The 20,000-nt window shown below is 48.3% G+C and overlaps 1 long non-coding RNA gene across 1 annotated transcript in view; it reads left to right on the top strand.

The window, feature by feature from the left end:
- Nucleotides 1-20,000, top strand: part of LOC311241573 — a 24,581-nt gene that overhangs the window by 2,894 nt on the left and 1,687 nt on the right. Inside the window, exon 2 of the long non-coding RNA XR_014620557.1 lies at nucleotides 18,852-18,976. This is a non-coding gene — a long non-coding RNA (uncharacterized lncRNA). The remainder of the gene's footprint in view (nucleotides 1-18,851; nucleotides 18,977-20,000) is intronic.

Here is a 20,000-nt window from a genome sequence, read left to right as displayed (position 1 = left end):
ACACCTGCTATCAGAAGAATAGACAGTCAGAAAAAAAGTTTTTTCTTTTACTTTTTAGTACTTAAGTACATTTAAAAGTAGAAACTTCTCAAGTGTGTTTTTAGCCAGATACTCTGACTTTTACTTGAGTACGATTTTGAGATGGTACCCATACTTTCACTTAAGTATAATTTCTGGGTACTTTTTACACACCTGCTTACAACACCCTGAGTGTCCTAGGTGCGCGTCTGCCACAACACACAGGGTAATATGGGTGCTAGTGTTGTCACCAGTGGTGGAAAGTGACTAAGTATTTTTACCCAAGTACTGTACTGAAGTACAATTTCGAGCTACTTGTACTTTATGTGAGTATTTTCCTTTTAGGGAACTTTATACTTTTACTCCACTACATTTCAAGGGAAATATTGTACTTTTTACTCCACTACATTTATCTGAAAGACAATTATTTTGCATAGAAAACACAATATATATTAAATAAAAAATGGATGAAGATTATAATATACTTTCACATTTGAAGCCTGTCAACTTCAAGAGGACGTAATCAGAGCAGCATAACTGGACCACATACCACTTTAACATGACCTATAGAGGTCAATGCATACACAAATGTGTACTTTTACTTTAGATACTTAAGTACACTTAATAGCAAATACTTCTCTACTTTTACTTAAGTCGAATTTTAATGGAGGACTTTTACTTTTACCAGAGTACTCATTTATCTGAGTATTTCTACTTTTACTTAAGTAAAGGAACTGTGTACTTCTTCCACCACTGGTTGTCACAATACCAACATTTTGACTTTGATACCGATACCGGTTCTTAAAATGATACCACGGCAAACACCTGAAACACCACAACATAATGGAGTATACTATTAGGTGACAGATTATGGAAAATAATTTTTATTAATAGAACAATACAAATGTATTCTGTTACCATTGCTGAGCTATATAGCTGACCTCCTTTGGCTACTTAACCTTCTGTAGTGTGGTAGTGAAAGGTTAACCTTCTGTAGTGTAATAGTGAAAGGTTAACCTTCTGTAGTGTGGTAGTGAAAGGTTAACCTTCTGTAGTGTGGTAGTGAAAGGTTAACCTTCTGTAGTGTGGTAGTGAAAGGTTAACCTTCTGTAGTGTGGTAGTGAAAGGTTAACGATGTATATAACCTAGTTATATGAGTACTGGCTAAGCGTTCCGCTCTTAGCCATACCGAGATATACCTCATCTCATGTACCTATTGTACTCCATCAACGAATAAAACCAAAATACACCCCTCACCTGCCAGGCCCCGCCCCTAGTGGCGTGCTACTTAGTACTGGGCATGGCCACCACTCACTCTTCCTCGGAAAAAATCGTTTCCAAAGAAAAGTTTCCCCACGGGAACTCAGGGCACGCTAAGAGCGGGACGCTTAGCCAGTACTCATATAACTAGGTTATATACATAACCTATCGTTATATATCGTACTTGCGTAGCGTCCCGCTCTTAAGCCATACCGAGATATGGGGTAGAGCGGACGCGAGGCCCGACAGATGCACCCCCTGAGGACCCGTAAGTCCACATCAAGGGGAAAGGGGAGTCCCGTCACCCCATCCTTCCTAATGAAGAGGGGGCGCAGTCAACTCCACCGAGTGCGAACAAGAGGGAACTAGAACCCCTTGAACACACAGCACAAGCGGAACCACGTGTGACACAACACACTGTGGCCCATACCCACACACCCCTGCTACCCCACGAAAGGACGGGAAGCAGGAGAGGCCACAGACCTCAGAACCGCCTGGGAGACAGAACCCCCGATCATGTCCATGAGGTAAAACCTTACGAAGGGACCCGGGGAGGACCATGAAGCTGCAGCACAGATGTCCTCCACTGAGGCCCCACACAGCAGAGCGGCAGAGGCCGCCACCCCACGAGTGGAGTGCGCCCTGACGCCCCCAGGGGGAGCCAGCCCGGCCAACGTGTAGCAGAGGGCAATGCCCTCGCACAACCAATGGGCCAGGCGCTGTTTCGATAGTGCCTTACCGGCACGAGAACCACCGTAACAGACAAAAAGCTGATCGGTAGCCCTGAGGCCCTGAGTACGGCTGAGGTAAATCCCCAAGCACGGACCAGACATGACAGGTGAAGGCCCGCCTCCAACTCACTAGCGTGAGGAGGTGGATGAAACGCCTGAACCACAATATCCCTGGAGCGGAAGGAACTCCGGATATTTTTAGACACAAAATAGTGGCACCGCAATCTGAACGAAAAGACAGGCACTCTGGTCGTACCGAGAGAGCACAGAGCTCACCGACGCGTTTAGCGGAGGTGACGGCCAGCAAGAACGTGGTCTTGACACGCTTGCTCAAGAGGCTCAAACGGGGCCAAGGACAACCGACCGAGGACCAATTGAAGATCCCAACTCGGAGCCAAAGAGCGTTTTACCGGCTTAACGCGTCGAGCGCCAGGCAGGAAACGCTTCACAAGAGGGTGGCTGAACAAAACATCACCCTCAAATCCCTCATGATAAGAGGATATAGCTGCTGCATATACCCTCACCGTCGAAGCCGACAGTCTATCAAGGAGAGACTGGAGGTAAACAAGGACAGCATCCAGGGGGCAGGACACCGGGTCCCTGCGCCCGGCCTTACACCACTCTTGGAACATACGCCATCTGCCCGCGTAAGCGCGACAGTGGAGGGAGCATGCGTGTTACGAAGGATCAGATTAAACCGAATATATATATTTATTTATGGATATATATTGAATAGTATTTGTATATCGTTTGATATCCCTTGTATATTCCTTGTACATATACACGGAATATCCCTTTAGCCTACTATAGCCCATAATAGTTCATTCTCTTATTGGACAAGGACCTGGCGCCAGGGGACAAGCCCCTTGGAGCCAAGTTCAATGGTACCGACGAGACATGTCTCTACTAGCCCCGGCTCTGCGCAGGAATACGGCTACCGAAAGGAGAGTGGCACTATTTGTTCACCGTGCATATAAATATGGCGCAAGTAAATGTAGAAGTCCTCTTATCCCTTAGTCCTTTACCCTTCTACCCAACTAAGTAACAGAACGTGAAGCCTCACCCACGATACCGCGTGCGGTGTAGTATGGCCTGTTTGGCCTTAGAATAGCATTGAGACCTCATGCGAATTAATAACTGAATTGTCAGAGTTTGGCACTGTACCGTCGAGTGCGACGTATTTCTATTAAGTAATAATAGTCTATCGTGTATGGTGCATCGTGGTGCGGTTAGAGTTCTAAAGTGACCAGCATCTCCAACGCTTCCTCGTGTTATCTAGAGTCTTATCCAGGCTGGGGCCGACCACACATGGCGCTTTCTTCCGAGGAGATCTAGACGAGGACCGAGGGACATGTACACTGGATTACCTACCCGACGACGGCTGAGCCCTATGCGGCTGGAATATATTTGCTTTGGTACTGTGATTTGTGGAGCGGATAATCGCCGACGCCTGTGAGTGTTGGATTTACCCCCGAGAGGAGTCAAGTTGAGTCGGCGCTCAGACCACTGAGGTCGCCTAACTTCTTCTTCATTGTGGAGCTACAGCCTACAAGAGAACCAAGGTGTATTCATCTGCGGATCAAGAGTCTACTGCACTGTCTTCTGTACTTGAAGTCTCCCTAGACATCGTTGACCAGACGGTCTACTACCGACGGCTCTCCTACCCCCCCTACCGGCCTACAACCGGGAGGACCCCTTCCAGAATTATCCTGCTATATCCTTAAGAGTACCATAGATCTAATTCCCTAAGAGCCAGGTTGTATACTTGCTTCCTGCGTAACCAGAGATTGGACATTCAGTGTTGATTTGCCTACGAGTACTCATTTGCCTTACAAGTGCATTCAAATCATAAACGTAATAGTAACTATTATATGTACCTTTTGCTATATATTAAATATTTGATTATTACCTTTGTGTGGACCCGATTTCATTGTGGGAAAGTGTTCATCATATTTAGATATCGTGTACTGTATGGCCAGTAGTTAAAGTACATAAAGCGGTAGTGGTTTAATGATACCATACTTATCAATACAGTCAGGGAATTGTACCCCTCAGTTACAATTGGTCCTTCGAGCCGGAGGGTAATTAGTGTAATATTAATATAGTGGTATTAATATTGAAATGGCCTATGATGAACACTCCACGAAACGGTCCTCCTAAAGTAGAACGCCCGCAGCGTAGACGACAGCCACCTCAGTACTTAGAGGATTACGCTGCCAGTATACTACCTAGCCTTCTACAAACGGTAAACGCGGTAAAAGTAGAAAGTAAAATTATGTCCGACCCTATCAACCAGGATACCCCGACCACAGAGGCCCTAGTGGGTTCTAATGTAACTGACCAAGCTCACGGTGGGGACCAGGAGGGAACTGACACGACTTTACCCCCCGCCAAGACCGAAGAAGTAGTCCCCCAAGAGCTCCGGGAGGAAGACAACCCTCCAGAGATGGAACTCTGCACGGAACAAGATGAGGAGAGCGCCGAGGAGATAGAACTCCAGGACTCCCCGCAGGGGAACGCATCCCCAACGGGTACTGCCAGGAGCGGCTCACCTCAACCAGCGTCTTCCCCCAGCGAGGCGGAGAGGATGCTGGCACAGGCGTTCCTCGCCAGCCTAGCAGCCGCTACGGAGCGCGATCGACTCCAAGCACAGACGCTTAGCGAGCGCGAACATTCTACCATTGAAAGAGAACGCCTCCAAGCGCAGCAACGGAGCGAAGAAGAGCGCGTACGTCTGGAGCTGAGACGCCTTCAGACGGAAGAGAATATGGTAAGAGACCACGCCGAAGCCCAGCGCGCCGCCGCCGAAGCCCAGCACGCCGCTGCCGGTGCCCAAAGAGAAGCAGAGCGCGACATCGCTCTCATCCAGCGCGAAGCCGAGCGCGACAGACTACAAGCCGAGCGCGACAGACTACAAGCGCAGCTAATGGAGCAGCTGATCACCAGGGCAACACCCCCTCCCTCCACAAGGGTTTCCAGGGCCTCGTCAAGACACGGGTCAAGGGCACCCTCCCCTAACCGATTAAGCGACCCTGAGCCCGACCACCAGAGAGAGCCTACACCCCCCTCCGAACTCCTTCCCCGACCGGTCCAAGTGAGACCCAGCTACAAGGAAGGAACGGCGGACACCGCGGAGAGGCTAAATAGACGACTACAGGATCTAGAAGACCTGGCAGAGGAAGAAGAGGGAGAAGAGGAGAGTCAAGCCCGACAGCAGCACATTACTCCACAGGACCAGGAGGTCCAGTACAGCCCAGGCTATACCCCCGCGGCTCTGCGCTACAGACCCCCGACTCTATTCACGGGTGAGCATGACGCACGACCAGTCCCGAGGAATAGTACCTGGACCAGCGGGCCATGGTACCCTGCCGGTACCAGCCCACCGAGAGGCGTAAGAGGAGACTCGCCCAGGAGGCATCAGGAGGCCTCTCTTCCAACGCTCACCGATGTGCCAGCCATCCACGGCGTCATACATTGGCACACCGACGTTTCCAGACTTCACCCATGAGAACCGAGCACAGTACACGGAGCTACGGATGTGCTTAGAGACAATGATGGTGGATGTAGCTGATGAACGCCACAAGTATGCTATCCTATTGAAGCACCTGAAAGTGCCCAGAGCGCACAACATAGCGCTGGCCTATGCCACCTCTACTACCCCATACACAGCGGCTCTAGCAGCACTAGACCAAAGATATGGACGTATATGGGATTACGTAATACAAGAGATAAGGCATATTGACCGCCTACCCCCAGCAACAGACAATCGCTCACTAGACGACCTGTCTATCAAAGTACAATCCCTGGTAGGGATGCTGGGGGCGCAACGAGAAAAGGGTATGCACGAACTATACGCAAACTCGAACGTCGAGAGGATTTTAGAGAAGCTGCCGCCCGCCCGACAGGAGCGCTTCAGGCGGCAAAGAGACCACCGTGATCCTAACGGTCCCGAGCCATCCCTCCTAGACCTAGCCGACTTCCTGGCGAGAGAAGTCAGCAGCCTACGGCTGGATACGTTCGTGCGGAGCACACCAAGCTCCAGAGAGGGACCTAGGAGAGCAAACGATGGCCGAAGATCGGTGACTGTCATGCACCAATCAGAATCAGTACCGAGCAGCAAGAACCACAGTACCCCCTCGATGAAAGAGAAGTGGAAGATGGTGTGCCCGTACTGCGAGAAGGAACACTGGTTGTCACAATGTGACCTGTTCAAGAAGATGACCGCTGAAGAAGTGAGTCACTGGATAAAGTCCAACAGGCGCTGTTACCGATGTGCGCGCAGTCACATGGCAGCCGAGTGCCGCCTCAAGAAGAGGTGTAGTCGGTGTGACGGAGCCCACCTAGATGTCCTACACGACAGTAACAGAAGAAAGGCTGCACCATCCAGCAGCACAAAGGCAAGTGTTATGTACATTGACCCCGCTAGCAGCAGCGGCGCCCAGGTGCTCTTAAAGGTGGTCCGCGTAACACTGAGTTACCAAGATAAGGTCATGGACACTTACGCCGTCCTTGATGACGGGTCAGAGAAGACCCTTCTCCTCGCGTCCGCTGCGGCCCAGCTGGGGCTGCGGGGGAGCGAGAACCAGATGACGATTCGGACAATAAGAAGAGATCTAAAGACGATAAAGGGCGAGAATGTCTCCTTCACTATCGCAGCAAGCGGGCAGCCCGAGAGACGGTATAGGATTACTAATGCTTTCACCAGCCAAGAAATAGGACTATCGCAGTACACCTACCCCATTGCCAAGCTGATGGATAAATATGTGCACCTGCGTCAACTCCCTATCCCGCTCATAGACGGTGCCACCCCGACCCTGCTGATAGGCTCCGACCATGCAGACCTCATAGTCCCGATAGACCGGGTCCATACAGGACCCAGAGGTTGTCCTGCAGCAGTCGAGACCCGCCTAGGATGGACATTACAAGGCCCCCTCGCCAAGTCTCTTAACCGAACAGCAGCCACTAGCTGCCTCCACTCCAGAGCGACAGAAGAAGACACCACACTCCTGCAGCATGTCGAGAGGCTATGGACACTAGAGACAATGCCCTTTAAGAACGAAAAGAAAGACATTCGTTCTAAGGAAGATACTTACGCCATAACCCTCCTCAAGCAAGGGACAAAGAGAGTCACAGTCAACGGAGTGATGAGATACGCAACTCCACTCCTGAGGCGAGAGGGAATGCCCACCTTTCACGCCACAAAAGAGGCGACGGAGCGGTATCTATTGAACACAGAGCGGCGCCTAGCCAAAGACCCAGCTCAAGAGGCTGTGTACCGCGCTGAGATTAACAAGCGAATCACAGCGGGACACATAAAGAAAATTGACATTAAAGAGGCCGATCAGACGACCGAATCATGGTACGTGCCGCACCACAAGGTCCACCACAACGGCAAGGATCGTATTGTGTTTAACTGCAGCTACCAGATCGGATCACAAAATCTGAATAAAGAGCTCCTGGCCGGCCCAACACTCGGCCCGTCTCTACTAGGCGTGCTACTACGCTTCCGCCAGGACAAGGTGGCTATCAGCGGCGACATCAAAGGGATGTTCCTGCAGGTGAGACTAGTGGAGGAGGACAAGCCCCTGCTGCGGTTCCTATGGAGAGAGAGGATAGGAGATGAGCACCCAGCCATCTATCAATGGGAAGTCCTCCCTTTCGGAACCACATGCAGCCCATGCTGTGCTACGTTTGCACTACAAAAACACGTCGCAGAGGACCCAGCAGCAGATGAAGAGGTCCGACAAAGTGTGACAAATAGTTTCTACGTGGACAACTGTTTACAAAGCGTCTCGACGCCAGAAGAAACCGAGGCTCTCCTACTCAAGCTCCGCGCCTCCCTGATCAAAGGCGGCTTTGATCTCAGGCAGTGGGCCAGCAGCGACCCGCAAGTACTGCGCAGCCTCTCCCCCGAGGACAAGGCAGCGAGCAGCGACACCTGGATGGCGACCATCCCAGGAGAAGCCCAAGAAATGACACTAGGACTAGTCTGGCGCTTCAAAACAGACTCGCTCCATTATAGACACAAACCCCTGACCAAGGAGCAGGGAAGGTCGACGGCAATACCGACCACCAGACGGAGTGTATACAGAACACTCGCCAGACAATATGACCCGTTGGGATGTATTCTACCTTACACCACCAGGGCAAAGATGATTGTAAGAGCGCTATGGGACAAGGACCAGGGCTGGGACGATCCCATACCCGAACACCTTGCATCCACATGGAGAGAGTGGGAGACGGAACTCCGCTCACTCCCAGGTGTTAATATACGCCGCAGCTACTTCCCACCCACAGTGAGGCCAGAGACATGCAAGATCGACCTGCACGTATTCAGCGACGCCTCCGAAGTAGCCTACGGTTCGGTGGCCTACTTGCGTGCCCGAGAGGAGGGAGGAGAAATACATACTGCTTTCATCCTGGCTCGCTCAAGAATAGCCCCACGAAAGCAACAATCTATCCCGCGTCTAGAGCTCTGCGCAGCCCTAGCAGGAGCGCAGCTCGCCACGTTAATCCAACGTGAACTCACCATCCCGGTGCAAAGAACAATCTTGTGGTCAGACTCCACGACCGTACTCACATGGATCCGGTCTGATTCGTGCAGATACAAGGTCTTCGTGGGAGTCAGAGTCACCGAGATTCAAGAGTTAACAGAAGTAGCGAGCTGGAGGTATGTGGACACCAAACACAACCCAGCTGACGTCATCACCCGGGGAATGTCCCTGGATGACCTCACCCGTCACAACCTCTACAGTGACGGACCAGAGTTTCTCAAGCTCCCCGAAGAAGAGTGGCCTACACCCACCCCACGGGAGGCGAGTAAAGAGGAGGCAGAGAACAAGAAATCTATGTTCTGTGGGTTGACACACACACTCGTCCCCACAGACCCCGATCTAGACGATTGCCTCACCCTACAGAGTGCGCAGCTAAAGACATTTCTGTGGCACCACCCAGAGGTTCAGCCCACGACTGACATTTCAGCAGCTGACTACGAAGAAGCAGAACTTCTTCTACTACAACGAGCCCAGAGAGACTCGTTCCCCGATGAGCTAGCCTGTCTACAGGGAGCAAAGCCCGTCCCATCAGACAGCAGACTGCTCCACCTAGCCCCCGAGAGCGACGCCCATAATCTCATCAGAGTGGGTGGTCGTCTGCGGAGAGCCCCAGACTTACCGGATGACGTCAAGTACCCGATAGTCTTGAACAGCCGACACAAGGTCACAGAGCTGATCATAAAGAAATACGACGAGGATGTGCACCACGCAGGGGCAGAGAGAGTCTTCGCGGAGATCAGACGTCGTTATTGGATACTGCAAGGGAGAGAAGCAGTGCGGCGCTTCCAGCGAACCTGTCTAGACTGTCGTAAGTGGCGAGCCCAGCCCAGTATACCCCGGATGGCTGACCTACCTCCCTGTCGCCTCCGACTCGGCGACAAGCCTTTTCACTCCACCGGTATGGACTGTTTCGGCCCGCTGTATATAAAGAAAGGAAGAGGAACCGAGAAGCGGTGGGGTATTGTATTCAAATGCATGACCACCAGAGCGATACATATCGAACTCCTCCCAACCATGAGCACAGACTCATTCCTTATGGCCTTCCGAAGATTCACATCACGGAAAGGAAAACCGTCTACATTGTTGTCTGATCACGGGACAAACTTCAAAGGCGGAGAAAGAGAGCTGAGAGAGAGAGCTTCCAAGCTATGGGCCCAGAACTTAAGACCCACCTCGCTCCATCCCAGATTGACTTCCAGTTTAATCCCCCGAACGCACCTCACTTCGGTGGAACTTGGGAACGAGAAGTACGTTCCATAAAGACAGCCCTGTACGCCGTGCTTGGGGCCCAGACCGTGGCGGAAGAAGTCTTAATGACAGTCCTCACGGAGATCGAGGGAGTATTGAACTCAAAGCCCCTCGGTTACGTCTCAAGTGATGTAGCAGATGTCGACCCAGTCACCCCCAACACACTCTTGATGGGGCGGCTGGACCCCGCGCTACCCCAGACAATGTACAGGCCTGAAGAAGCGAACGGCCGAAGAATGTGGAGGTACAGTCAAGTACTGGCTGACAAGTTTTGGAACAGCTTCCTACTCCACTACCTACCGTCTCTACAGACCCGCCAGAAATGGGTGAAAGAGAGAGACAATTTGACAGAAGGAACAGTCGTCATGATTATCGACCAGTCACTACCCCGAGCTATGTGGCCGGCTGGCAGCGTAAGCAAAGTGATCACCGGTGCCGATGGAAAGGTCCGAGCAGCTGAAGTGCTCGTCCAAGGGCGGACCTACACCCGACCCGTGGCGAGGCTAATAGAACTGCCGAGGCTCCCTGATACTATCGATGACGACCATGACCCCATGACTTTGTGAACTGACTGACCCTCACAGCGGACATTGAGTAGTGGACAGTGCGGTTAATCTGTCTCTGCTTAGCTAATTAGGTGGGACTAATTAGGGGGCGGCTGTTACGAAGGATCAGATTAAACCGAATATATATATTTATTTATGGATATATATTGAATAGTATTTGTATATCGTTTGATATCCCTTGTATATTCCTTGTACATATACACGGAATATCCCTTTAGCCTACTATAGCCCATAATAGTTCATTCTCTTATTGGACAAGGACCTGGCGCCAGGGGACAAGCCCCTTGGAGCCGAGTTCAATGGTACCGACGAGACATGTCTCTACTAGCCCCGGCTCTGCGCAGGAATACGGCTACCGAAAGGAGAGTGGCACTATTTGTTCACCGTGCATATAAATATGGCGCAAGTAAATGTAGAAGTCCTCTTATCCCTTAGTCCTTTACCCTTCTACCCAACTAAGTAACAGAACGTGAAGCCTCACCCACGATACCGCGTGCGGTGTAGTATGGCCTGTTTGGCCTTAGAATAGCATTGAGACCTCGTGCGAATTAATAACTGAATTGTCAGAGTTTGGCACTGTACCGTCGAGTGCGACGTATTTCTATTAAGTAATAATAGTCTATCGTGTATGGTGCATCGTGCGGTTAGAGTTCTAAAGTGACCAGCATCTCCAACGCTTCCTCGTGTTATCTAGAGTCTTATCCAGGCTGGGGCCGACCACACATGGCGCTTTCTTCCGAGGAGATCTAGACGAGGACCGAGGGACATGTACACTGGATTACCTACCCGACGACGGCTGAGCCCTATGCGGCTGGAATATATTTGCTTTGGTACTGTGATTTGTGGAGCGGATAATCGCCGACGCCTGTGAGTGTTGGATTTACCCCCGAGAGGAGTCAAGTTGAGTCGGCGCTCAGACCACTGAGGTCGCCTAACTTCTTCTTCATTGTGGAGCTACAGCCTACAAGAGAACCAAGGTGTATTCATCTGCGGATCAAGAGTCTACTGCACTGTCTTCTGTACTTGAAGTCTCCCTAGACATCGTTGACCAGACGGTCTACTACCGACGGCTCTCCTACCCCCCCTACCGGCCTACAACCGGGAGGACCCCTTCCAGAATTATCCTGCTATATCCTTAAGAGTACCATAGATCTAATTCCCTAAGAGCCAGGTTGTATACTTGCTTCCTGCGTAACCAGAGATTGGACATTCAGTGTTGATTTGCCTACGAGTACTCATTTGCCTTACAAGTGCATTCAAATCATAAACGTAATAGTAACTATTATATGTACCTTTTGCTATATATTAAATATTTGATTATTACCTTTGTGTGGACCCGATTTCATTGTGGGAAAGTGTTCATCATATTTAGATATCGTGTACTGTATGGCCAGTAGTTAAAGTACATAAAGCGGTAGTGGTTTAATGATACCATACTTATCAATACAGTCAGGGAATTGTACCCCTCAGTTACAATGCGCATTCCGGATGGTATCAACCACAGAAGGGTCCATCCTCTCCAGACTTACCCTCTCACCAGCCAAACCATCAGACGTTGGCACAACACCGGGTGCTGAACAGCGACCCGTGTGCTTGAGTGAGGGCCTTCGCCGACCAAGGAATAGGCCATGGCGGCGCTACCAGTAGCTGGATCAGGACCGGGAACCACACAGCTGCACCCCGGTCCGGCGCAATCAGGATCAAGGACCTGCGCTCCTCAACGTACCCGCCCCAACAACTGCCTAACAGATGTATGGGGGAAAGAATCCCAGGCGGCACGGCATCGGTCCCAGATCTGCCTGACTATGTCCGGACGTAATCCCCACCCGTCAGGGTGAGGACCGCCCCGCGACATTACACCTGTACCCACATTCACCCTGCCGGGGATGTGGAGAGCCCTCAGGCCGCGCAGATGGAGAACGCCCATAGCCAGCCGCCCGGTGCAGACGGGGGGAGCGTACTCCTCCCTGTCTGTAGATATACGACACTGACGTCGTATTGTCCGTCCTGATCAACACCGTTTGAGGACCAGAAGGACCGCTTTCAATACCAACACATTGAACGTAGCGCAGACCGGGCAGCACGGTTTGCCAGCTGCCCCCTACTGCGTTGGCCCGACGCGTCTCCAGCGAGGGAGCCGTCGGTGAAAAACGTGACGTGTGATAGCCTACTGCCCATGGGGACCCCCCTGGTGAGGAACCCCCCAGGGCGAGGTCCCCCAGTACTGACACGGGAACCTTAGCCGCTTCTAGGCCTGCCGCGATAAGCAATAAATCGATTAATTGCTGCGATAATTAAAATGAATGCAATGATTTTGACGGGCGCGATTAATTGCTATTTGCGCGTTTGTTTTAATGAGGCGGAACCAGTGCCGCTTGTCAGTCACTGTCCGTGTTGGGAGGCGGGTCGCTGACGTTACTAGAGTACAGCACGGGAGCCCCGTGGGGCAACGCCACAGCTTAACTACATTTCTCAATAGTGTGGCTCCTTTTAACCAAGTAGCATTATTTGTAGTGTAACGTTAGCTATTTTTAGACCCAAGTAGTTACTCGCTACTGCCCGGAGAAACTGGACTGCTAAATAAAGATGAAAGATAGAGCTTTGATTCTCATTCCATGCTAACAACATTAGCTAACAAACGAAATACAACGTATAGCATAGCTACAAGTACAACACAGAATAACGTTAATACAATTACATGCATCATTGTTTACAATGAACGGGTGGGGCTGGTCAAAGGACTGGACACGGGGACAAGTTAAACATGAATTAATTTATTATAACACTCCGGTAGTTTCGAGTCGTGCTGCAGTGCCTACGCACCACAGCTATTCTATTATATACTGCTTTGACGCTTCCTCCTCATCGTTGATTGCCTGTAGTAGCTGCATCTAACGTTAGTAGCTAACGTTAAAACTAACCTAAAGTTAGTTGTTCACCAACAATCTCAACATTTGTTATTAGCTCAAAAACAACCGGACGAGACATGTTGTCGGCTCATATGTTCTGCTTAGGATAATCGCAACAATACTTCCGGTCCGGTCGGTGGGCTTCAAAATAAAAGTCTAAAACCGGAAAAGACGGAGCGGTGGGCTTCAAAATAAAAGTTTTGGGAAATAAATTTCTCAAAAAAAATTCTCTAACCGGTCGCAATAATATCGCTTATCGCGATATTTTCGGGGGCAATTAATCGCCCAGCAAAATGTGTTATCGTGGCAGGCCTAGCCGCTTCCACTTGCCGCTCACCGGGTCTATTTCCATACTGGAAAACCCACCTCCGTAACCCCCTCCTGGGGTGAAGAGGAGGCCAAGAGGGACCATGGAATGAGCAGATGCCATCATACCGAGCAGGCGTATCACGGAGAGCGCCGTAACCGTCCTAGGACGGAACCTCCCTAGCGTGTCGACAACACGCTCCGAGAGGGATGCCCATAGCACTCCAACCGTTGACTGGGAAGAGGAGTACTCTACTTCCAGTCTACAGCAAACCCCAGGCTGGTAGGAACCTGCCTGGTACGAGACCAGACGATCCACCTTGACCGCCAAGGACCAGAACGTCGTCAGGGCAGAATACACTTCATAACCCCTGACGACGCAGAGGCCCCAGTGCGGCCTCCACGCACTTGGTGAAGATGCGGGGAGCCAGAGAAAACCGAACGGCAGCCTCTGGTACTCATACGCTAACCCTGCAAAGGAAGCGTAGGTAAGCCCTAGGATGGAAAATCGGAGATGCGAATACGCATCCTACAGGTCTATGGAGGAGAACCAGACCCCCACCTGACAGTGTTCAACAGGTAGGAGACGATCCAAAAAATGCCGAACCTTCCCATGGGACAGGTCCAGCATGGGTCTGACACCCCCCCTCCCAATTTCTCAGGCACCAGAGAACACCGGGAGGAAACCGCCACGACGATGGCTTGCTTCGTCCACAGAGATTGGATCTCGTTGACCAGAGCTGTCACTGCTGGTGACCCTGACAATAGGGTCTGTACCAAACCCGAAAACGGGTGGGGTTGTGTAAATACAAGTCCCCGCCTCAGCGTTCTCTCCATCCACCTCGACATATGGTACTGCTGTAGCCATATGTGACGACACTCCCAACGCACCCGCCGCCATGTGGCGCAGGTCCGCCAGGAACTGTAGATAGGCGGCCCGGTCCCACCCGCTGTGCGTAGCCAACCCGTGCGAGCAGAGCGTTCCGTGGAGTCGGGTCGGAACCTGACACTACCCACGAGGCAATCGCACCCAAGGGGGGACCCCGACAGAAAGGGCCGGTTTGATACGGGGGAAGCTGACATCAATCTAGGTGACTTAGTACTTCATTTTCCATTGATGGGGATTTGATTGGCTGTTTACCTGCGGTCGCAGGATTAATAACGTTAGTTTGACCAGATAAACAATTAAAAAATACTCATTAAAATGGTTGGACCTGCAAGATTTGTACTTTGTAGTTTGTAGGTCTGCATTTTAAATGTAAGGAGTAAAAAGTATGTTTTTTTTCTCTGAAATGTAATGGAGTAAAAGTACAAAGTATACAAACCTAATAATACTCGAGTAAAGTACAAATCCCCCAAAACAGTACTTAAGTATTGTAACGAAGTACAATTAGTCAAGTACTTTACACCCCTGCCCATACCTGTACCTTCCCTCCCCCCTCCCCATGCTGCTATGATGCGCAAATCTCCCCAAGCGGATCAATAAAGGAATATCTTATCTTATTTTACATTACAGATTCTACCTTTAAATATGGGCATGGCAATCCTCTTTAAGTGTTCCCGTTTCAGGGACCTTTTATACTACTACAGTACACATACAGATGACATTTTTTTCTCGTATTTTTATATTTAGATAAAATGTTGTGCCTATATTTATGTATTTCTACTATTACTCTGCCCATACAGTACCTGTACCTCCCCTCCTCCATGCTGCTATGATGCCCCGAAAAAAGGAATATCTCATTTTATTTGACCTTATCATATCCCTTTTTACTCCACTATATTGACCTGAAACTGTGTTGAAACTCCTATAGGGAGGTGTAGTCTGACGTCACAGGTTGTTCCACCTGTATAGGGATTTATCATTGGGAAAATGGATTATCGGCTATTGTAACAATTCTGCCGCATGGAAATTGACAAGCTTAAATTTGTGCACAGAATGAGTTCCCTTCTACCACTAACATTATTGTTTAAGCATTTTTGGTTGAAATAAAGGTAGTTATAAGGTTTTTAATTTGTCGTAAAAAAAAGAACTACATTTACCAGTAGGCAGCCTGTTGTTCACTAGGCAGCCTGTTCAGTGCTGTCGCCTAATCCACATCACGGCCAGCTGATACCAAGCTGATAGCTAGCTAGCTAATGTTAATGTTACCTCGCTAAACGTACTAGACCAGGGGTAGGCAACCCTAGGCACGCGTGCCTGCATAGGCACGCAGGGGCATTTTCATAGGCACAGGGGCAGTGGCGGCTGGTCAATAGGGGCGCTAGAGCGCCGCCCTCCCTGGTTAAAAGAGAGAAGAAGTTTTTTTCTTTTTTTTTCTTTTATAGTCCTACAAATAAAATAAACATGTTTGAAATGAATAATATTTACTCATTTTAAGTATGTTTGTGTTTCCAATGCACAATATAACGTTAATATATCAAATATAAATAATTGTTTTCAGTTAACAGGAAGTGACTGTCTGATAGAGAATACGTTCCGTAGCCGCATTTCTCTCGGGCTAGCCGTAGCCGCATTTCTCTCGGGCTAGACGCAATAGCGCTTACAGTGGGCGTGCACTGGTTTCATCGCTGTATTTGTCGCAGCCAATCAGTGCGTAACGCGCTGTGCGTTGAAATATGATGTATTATGATGGAAGCCGGGGCGCGTTTTAAAGCGATCTATTATCATCTAAGCAAGCAGCGCCAGTATTTTCCGTAGCCGCATTTCTCGGAGACGCTCTCTGATTGGCCGACACCAGTACTTTTCCGTAGCCGCATTTCTCGGTTTGGCTTAGAGTAGGGCGATAGAACGCCAGGTAGTTTGCACTTTGCAGCTGTTGGTCGGATGCAGTCTGGACAGGTCAGTGACGGGCTGACGGCAAGTTCTATCGACGGTTAAGCTTAGGCACTCTTTCAAAGTTGGTTAAGGTTAGAGTTTGTCTTAGAGCATGGCGATAGAACGCCAGGTAGTTTGCAGGCTGTTCGATGCTGTTGTGTTGTGATGCAGTCTGGACAGTGGGCAATGGATATACATCGACAACAGTCTGGGACTGTGGGACAGTCAGTGGACATACACTTTATCAAGCCCTCCGACTGGACCACGTTTCAATTAAACAAAGTGAGTTAATTCTCTCTCTCTCTCTCTCTCTTTCTCTCTCTCTCTCTCTCTCTCTCTCTCTCTCTCTCTCTCGCTCTCAACACAGCGTGTTAATTTCGCAGCACGTGATGCATAATGGCTGAATGAATGAATGGTAACTTGTTTAAAATGACAAGATATATATGTGTTCATTATTGGATTGATGATCATACGTGTACTAGTGTAGTATGAATGAACTCGCGCCCACCCAAATGTAGTTCACAGCGGCCGCCACTGCACAGGGGGCAGCATAAAAAAATAAAAATACCCTTTTTTTTTTTTTTTTTTTTGCTTTGAACTACTATAGTGAAATATTTTGCACTGTTGTCGCATTTATCTTGTTGAAATCCTCCCACAGGTTCTTTTTACTACCACATATTTAATTGAGACCCTTTATTTGTTTATTATTTCAATTTAGCTGGAAATACATTGCTACATCATTCAGTAACATTTGCAGAGCCTTATAACAAAAACATTATTACGGTCACCATTGTGACCAGTGGGATTAATCAACAAATTTGATTATTTATTTTTCTATTTCATTGAACATTGCACATGTTAAAAGCCATTTTTTTTACTCAAAATTTGAGTATTACCAAGTCAACTTGTGTTCTTAAAACAATGACAATAAACATAGTTTTATTACGTTGAAATAATGTGGTTGTGTACTTATTTTCTGTTAACTTATTATGGATTGAAAACTGAAAACCTTAATGCACAGTAACTGAACTCAATATTTTTAAGTTCTGGTAACTTATTATTATTTATTTTTTTACAGTGTAGTCTTGCGATCAATCAAAACTTATTTACACGATATACCTCACATTCACCCTCCATTCACATCCTGGTGTTCTCCTGGTGTTCTCCATTAGGCCTGTAGGTGGAGCTATGACAGCACACGTACAGTACACACACCGATGGTATGTGATGTGTCCAAAAATGAATGGGCAAATGTGAGTGAAATGGTCGCACTGTATGCAGCTGTTTGTCTGCATTGCACCCCCCCCCCCCCAACTCAGATTGGGTTGATACAACCATCGTAATAATATTGTTAATAATAACAATAACAATAATGATGTAATAATGTAAAAATTATCATTAAAAATACCTGATTATGAGAAAAAAAATTTACGATGCATGGAATATTGTTGAGGCACACTAGTTACAACTATATTTCAAACAGGCACTCCATGTCAAAAAGGTTGCTGACCCCTGTACTAGACGTTAGCAATGTCTACTGTCGTTAACCATTTTAAATTGCGGCATGTAGAGGCGTTTCTGGACAGAGTAAAATGTGCAGGTCCTCTTCTCAGACCTGTGCACTGACTGCACGCATCCATGCCGGCTAGCAAGCTAGCTAGCTACACGTCACGGCCGGCTGATACCACAATAGCTAACTAGCGTGAAAGTTACAAGCTCAAAAACCTTATAACTACTACTGTCGTGTCCATAAGTTCCCTGGCAGAATACTTTGTTTGTGAGGAGAAAAGTATACAAAGAGGAGATAACCATTTTAAATCAGGGCATGTAGAGCCCGCCGTAAAAACAATAACGTTATAAACTATACACAATATGTACAACGAAACAATGATTTACATTAGTATTTCCAGTGATTTAATATGCAGTGAATACAAATAATGATAACGTGGTTGTTGCTTTTAGAAATGGTGGTTGGCTTCATCTGATAAATGGTTATGATCACCAGAGAGATACTAGCCACAGATTCAGGGTCAGTTATTTTCCCATTGTACGAATTGTTAAGCTTATGGAATGTAAGAGAAATCTGATCCTAGGTCTGCGACTAAAGCCAGGCGACCGTCTACGCTGTGGTGACGTCAGTCAGCAGCGGCAAATAGCAGTGTAGTTTCCCAGCGAACGAAAACATAAACGTTGTTATTTTGCTACCTTTACGATTAATTGCGAATATTTTCATGTTGAGCTATAGATTGTGGATGAATACGCACAGAAAGGTACACCATGCCAATGTCCATGCTTTATTTGTTTTAAACGAACCAAACCGTTTTAGAAATGGGCAATTGGGAAATACATTAAGTGGAACAGAGGGTGGAACAGGAAAAAACGAAAATGACGTAACCACTACACCTCCTGCACTATTGACCTGATGTGTGTCCCACCACCAGAGGTTCTGCTCTAACATGACGGTGTTGAGGTCGAGGACGGCATGCCACTCCTGCAGCATAAGCCCCTTCATCCCCTGTGTGAACGGCTTCAAAGTGAGCCCAGGGACTGTCACCAAAGACTGCAAGTGAGTACAGGACCGTTTTATAATCAGTATCCCGTGTTGTAGTACTCAAGTCCAGGACTGATTTTCAGGACTTGTAACTCGACTTGGACTTGAGCACTGATGACTCAGACTTGGACTTGGACTTGGACTTGAGCATTGACTGCATTCGGACTCGGAAGGTGCAGACGAGGACTTGTTAATTGATAAATACATTGAATTTTTCTTTAATATACCCTAATCATTTGGCATAAGATATTGATGGCTATATTAATACCGTAACATTATTTAATTTTGTGCAAGGACAGACACGCTCTTTGCTTACACAAATTTTACATCGAATTCCAGCAAGAGCACTGCTAGATGTTCGATATGTAAACAAACTATTGAAGAGAAGACCGGGACAACCTCAAACTTCAACAGACATCTGTGGAGTGGACTCAACCTTGATGACTTGGACTCGGACCAGGTTAATGGGGACTCGACTCAGGCTCTTCTTTGGTCACTCAGACTTGGACTCAGACTCGGACACTGGGGACTCGGACTTGAGATTTAGTGACTCGACTACAACACAATATTATAAAATATTTTTTATAATTTTATGACGGTATTTATATATTTGTATATTATATACTGTAACTGTATAACTGTAACTGTAATACTGTATAGTTTATCCTGCTCAAAGCACTTCACCATTTTAATATTGTGTGTATTGAGCCGTACTGTATTGTAGCCATTCTCCAATCTGTTAAATAAAGTTTTCATTCATTCATTACACTACTGTACACAATCATACTTGTAAAACCGACAAGATTGCAGCAGAGTAGATTTTCGAGTGATGACAGACTGTCACAGACAGATTGACAGGTGAAACAACTAATTGTCTCCCGCTAGCCCCTTTCGTGACTGCGGTGTGCAAGCCTGGGGCTCTAGTCACCGCAGTCACTCTCAGCTGTGCCGCGACCAGTTTAAAAAAGAACTACCAAGCGTGATCGGGGGGCTGGGGGTGGGTCAAAAATATATCATATATGAATTTCAAAGATACCCA

Source organism: Notolepis coatsorum, assembly GCF_963971535.1.
Source record: "Notolepis coatsorum genome assembly, chromosome: 15".
Classification (NCBI taxonomy): domain Eukaryota; kingdom Metazoa; phylum Chordata; class Actinopteri; order Aulopiformes; family Paralepididae; genus Notolepis; species Notolepis coatsorum.
The sequence above is the reverse complement of the archived record's forward strand: the minus strand, read 5'-3'. Positions and strand labels throughout refer to the sequence as shown.